Here is a 5,579-nt window from a genome sequence, read left to right as displayed (position 1 = left end):
TTGTGGCATGGATTATTCAACTGTTCTCATTTGAATGTATGTGTAATGGCTTTTTATTATGTATGATAATATATATAGTATATTAGATGTAATAGATTTTATTTATATATACTTTTATTTTTGTTTTTATTATTTATTATTTTACTTCTCCAATTACATATAAAAACAATTTTTAACATTCATCTAAAAAATGTTGAGTTCCAAATTCTCTTCTTCCTTTCCTCCCTTCTTTCCCTCCTCATAGAGAAGGCAAGCAATTTGACATAGTTTATATATGTGCAGTCAGGCAAAACATATTTCCATATTAGTCATATTGTAAAAGAAAACATTAAAAAACAAAAACAAAACAAGAAAAATAAAGAAAGTTAAAAATAGTGTGCTTTGATCTGTATTCAGACTCAGTTTTTTTCTCTGGAGATGGATAGCATTTTTCATCATGAATCCTTCAGAATTATATTGGATCGTTGTATCACTGAGAATAGTTAAGTCATTCACAGTTAACCATCTTACAATATTCCTGTTACTTTGTACAATTTTCTTCTGGTTCTGCTCATGTCATTTTGCATCAGTTCATGTAAGTCTTTCTCAGTTTTGCTGAGAGCATCTTGCTTGTCATTTCTTATAGTCCAATAGTATTCCATCACATTCATATGTCACAACTTGTTCAGCCATTCCCTAATTGATAGACATGCCCTCAATTGACAATTCTATGCCACCACTAAAAGAACTTCTATAAATATTTTTGTAATATAAATTATTTTCCTGTCTATTTTTATCTCTTTGGGATACAGACTGAAAGTGTTATTGCTGGGTCAAAGGGTATGCCTGGTTTTATAGTCCCTTGAGCATAGTTCCAAATTGCTCTCCAGCTTGGTTGAATCAGTTCATAAACTCCATCAACAATGCATTAGTGTCTCAATTTTCCTACCACCCCCCAACATTTGTCATTTTCCTTTTCTGTCATATTAGACAATCTGATAGGTGCGGAATGGTACCTCAGAGTTGTTTTAATTTGTATTTCTTTGATCAATAATGATTTAGGGTATTTTTTCATATTATATAGTTTTGATTTCTTCTTCTGAAAACTGCCTGTTTTATATCTTTTGACATTTCTCAGTTGGGGAATGGCCCTTATTTTGTATAAATTTAACTTAGTTTTTTATATATTTGACAAATGAGGCATTTATCAGAGAAACTTGCTGTAAAAATTTTTTTCATATTTATGATTACTAGCCGTATTTCCCTCTAGCTTATCCCCCTCCCCATTTATCCAACTCTTTCCTTTCATCTTGTGCACCCTTAAAAGTGTTTTGCTTCTGACTGCTGCCTCCCCCAATATACTTTCCCCTCTATCAGCCCCATCCCCCTTCCCTTGTCCTCTTCTATTACTTTCCTGTAGGGTAGGATAGATTTTTATAACCAACTGAGTGTGTATTTTATCCCTCTGTGAGCCAGTTCCAATAAGAGTAAGATTTAAGTGAGCCCCACCACCTCCCTCATCTTCCCCTTCATGGTGAAAACTCTTTTTTGCCTCTTTTACATAAGATAATTTATCCCAGTCTACCTTTCCTTCTCTCCTTCTTCCAGTGCATTCCTCTTTCTCAACCCTTGATTTTATTTTTTTTAGATAATTAGCACATCATAGGCAATTCATAGCTATGCCCTCTATCAATGTAAATTCCTTCTAACTGCCCTAATAATGAGAAAATTCTTAGTACAAATATTATCTTTCCATATATCATCTTCCCATATTTGAATGTGAACAATTTAACCTTATTGAATTCCTTATGATTTCTCTTTCCTGTTTACTTTTTTTTGTTTTGTTTTGCGGGGCAATGAGGGTTAAGCGACTTGCCCAGGGTCACACAGCTAGTAAGTGTCAAGTGTCTGAGGCCAGATTTAAACTCAGGTCATCCTGAATCCAGTGTCAGTGCTTTATCCACTGTGCCACCTAGCTGCCCCCTCCTGTTTACCTTTTTATGTTTCTCTTTAGACTTTTATTTGAAAGTTAAATTTTCTGTTTAGCTCTAGTCTTTTCATTAAGAATGCTTGGAACGGGGCAGCTAGATGGTGCAGTGGATAGAGCACTGGCCCTGGAGTCAGGAGTACCTGAGTTCAAATCCGGCCTAAGATAATTAACACTTACTAGCTGTGTGACCCTGGGCAAGTCACTTAACCCCAATTGCCTCACTAAAAAAAAAAAAAAGAATGCTTGGAATGGGCAGCTAGGTGGTGTAGTGGATAAAGCACCGCCCCTGGATTCAGTAGTACCTGAGTTCAAATCTGGCCTCAGACACTTGACACTTACTAGCTGTGTGACCCTGGGCAAGTCACTTAACCCCCACTGCCCCGCCAAAAAAAAAAAAAAAAAAGAATGCTTAAAGAACCTCTATTTCATTGAATATCCATTTTCCCCTTGAAGGATTATACTCAGTTTTGCTGGGGAGGCAACCCTTGGTTGCAAACATAGTTTCTTTGCTCTCTAGAATATCATATGCTAAACTCTCTTTTCTTTTAATGTAGAAGCTGCTAAATATTATTGTCCTGATGGTAGGTTCACAATATTTGAATTGTTTCTTTCTGGTTGTTTGCAATATCTTCTACTTAACCTGGGAGCTCTGGAATTTGGATATAATATTCCTGTGAGTTTTTATTTTGGGATCTCTTTCAGGTGGTGATCAGTGGATTCTTTCAATATCTATCTCCCCCTGTGGCTCTAGAATCTCAGGGAAGTTTTCCCATATAATTTCTTAAAAGATGATATCTGGTTCTTTTTTTGTTCATGGCTTTCCAGTAGTTCACTAATTCTTAAATTATCTCTCCTCCATCTGTTTTCCAGGTCAGTTGTTTTTCCAGTGAGATATTTCACATTTTTTTTTTCCATTTTGTTTTATTGCTTCTTGATGTCTCATGGAGTCATTAACTCCCACTTGCCCCTAGTCTAATTTACAAAGAATTATTTTCAAAGTGAATTTTTGTATATCTTTTTCCATTGGCCAATTTTGCTTTTTAAAGTGTTCTTCTATTCATTGGATGTTTTTGCCTCTTTTTATCATTTGGCCCATTCTATTTTTTAAGGTGTAATTTTCTTCAGTCTTTTTTTTTTAGTCCTTTACCAAGCTATTGACTCTTTATTTTAATGATTTTCTTATCACTGTCATTTCTTTTCCCAATTTCCCCTCTAATCTCTCTTATTTGACTTTTCAAAATCCTTTTTTGAGCTCTTCTAGGGTTTTTTTTTTAGCTTGAGACCAATTAGTTTTTTTTTTTTTTTTTGAGCCTTTGGATGTAGCAATTTTGAATTTGTTGTCTTCTGAGTTTGTGTTTTCATCTTCCCTGTCACCACAGCAACTTTCTATTATCAGGTTCCTTTTGTTGTTGTTCGCTCATTTTTTTTTACCATCAACATAGACATTTATTTATTTTTTAAATCATAAAAGTATTTTTATTATTTTCTAGTTATGTGTAGAGATAGTTTTCAACATTTGTTTTTATAAGATTTCTAATTCTAAATTTTTCTCCCTCCCTCTCCTTCCTCCCCCCTCCCCAAAAGAGCAAGCAATCTGATATACATAAACATGACCCTTCATTCTAAAAGATGATGCCGGGATTGTACAAGCCAGAAAGGCATTCAGTATGTTCCTGGAAATACACTGTGCTTGCTAGTCAGTGACAAGATTAGTTAAATATAGAGAGGATCATCACCAGGAAGTTGGTTGCTCAGTTATAAATAGTTTAGCTATGAAATCTTTGAAATATCAAAAAATACAAAATATCTTTCAGTCCTATGAAGTACCATTTTACTTCTGCATTGACAGTGGTACAGTGTCAGAAAAGGGGTCATAATAATCAAATCAATCACATTAGTATAATCACACATTACAGAGTCAACAAATAGTACTTTAACCATTTGTTCTCCCTAGCATGCTGTTGAGGGCCTTACTTGATTCAGGATAGTCTGGTGCTTCAGGTTTGGAGTTAGAACAAAGTGAGACACTTGTAGACAATCTGGTTGGTTAGTTGGTTGTTGTCCTTCGTGCTCAAAGAGAACCAAAATGACATCACTATGTTGGGGTCAAGGTACAGTGTGTCTCCAGACATGGAAAAAGATGAAGCAAGCAGGGGGCAGAGCCAAGATGGTGGAGGAAAGACATTAAACACACAGAGCTCCTGACACGATTACCCCCAAAACAGCAATAAAACAAGCCTTGGAGTGGCAAAACCCACAAAAAGACACTGAGATTATTTTTTAGATTAAAGGGGGCTGTACTAGACTGCGAGCAGAATCCAACCCCCCAATCGTGCCAACACAGACCCCAAACACGCTGTGCAAGGGGAACCTACCACCAGCCTCCGAATCAGCTGAAGCACCCATGTCTTCTGGAACTAAGCTTACCATCAGGTGAAAGGGCTGAACGACTGACCTGAGGAGGAGTTCGGATATCCCATCCCAGCAGGGAACCAGGAAGAAATCTTGAGTGGTGGGAGGCCCAGGTCGGGGAGGGATGCAGGCTTGTTGAAGCTAGAAACCACCACAGCACTCTGCTGGCTGGTTAACTAGCAAGTTGGCTTTAGGTTGCCTTTGGACTAGAGAACAGGTCAGGTGAGAGAAAAACCTGGCATCCCTCAAACCAAAACACCTGGGACCCTCTAGAGCTTGACACAGTGTAGCTTGCAAGTAGGGCCTCACCGTAAGAGGGAGCTAAAAGTCAAGTAAAAAAATGGCAAGATGAGCAAGCAAAGAAAGTTGAGAACAATAGAAAGTTTATTTAGCAAAAAGGAAGATCGAGGTGTACCCTCAGAAGAGGATAACAACCTCAGGGCCCCTACATCCAAAGCTTCCAAGAAAAATATGAATTGGTCTCAGGCCATGGAAGTGCTCAAAAGGGACTTTGAAGAGAAAGTAGGAGAGATAGAAGGAAAATTTAGAGAGGTGGAGGAAAGAATGGAAAGAGAAGTGAGAGTAATGCAGGAGAGCTATGAGAAAAGTCAACATTTTGAAAAGCCAAATGGAAAAGGTGATAAAAAAAAAAGCTGTCTAGGGGCAGCTAGGTGGCTCAGTGGATAGAGCACTGGCCCTGGACTTAGGAGTACCTGAGTTCAAATCTGGCCTCAGACACTTAAGACTTACTAGCTGTGTGACTCTGGGCAAGTCACTTAAGCCCAATTGCCTCACCAAAAAAAAAAAAAAAAGCTGTCTGATGAAAATTATTGCTTCAGAACTAGGATTGAACAAATGAAAGCCAGTGCATTTATGAGAAACCAAGACACAGTAAGGAAATCCAAATGAATAAAAAAATATAGGGCAATATGAAATATCTCCTTGGAAAAACAACTGACCTGGAAAATAAATCCAGGAGAGATAATTTGAAAATCATTGGACTATCTGAAAACCATGACCAAATTAAGAGTATAGACATCATTTTCCAAGAGATTGTCAGGGAAAATTGCCCTGATATTCTAGAAGCAGAAGGCAAAATAGAAATTGAAAGAATCCACTGATCACTTCCTGAAAGAGATCCCAAAAACTTTGTCAAGTTTAAGGTACTATATACATACAGGTTATGATGAGCAGGATG

The sequence above is a fragment of the Dromiciops gliroides genome, chromosome 3 (assembly GCF_019393635.1).
Source record: "Dromiciops gliroides isolate mDroGli1 chromosome 3, mDroGli1.pri, whole genome shotgun sequence".
Classification (NCBI taxonomy): domain Eukaryota; kingdom Metazoa; phylum Chordata; class Mammalia; order Microbiotheria; family Microbiotheriidae; genus Dromiciops; species Dromiciops gliroides.
Note: the sequence above shows the minus strand (reverse complement) of the source record.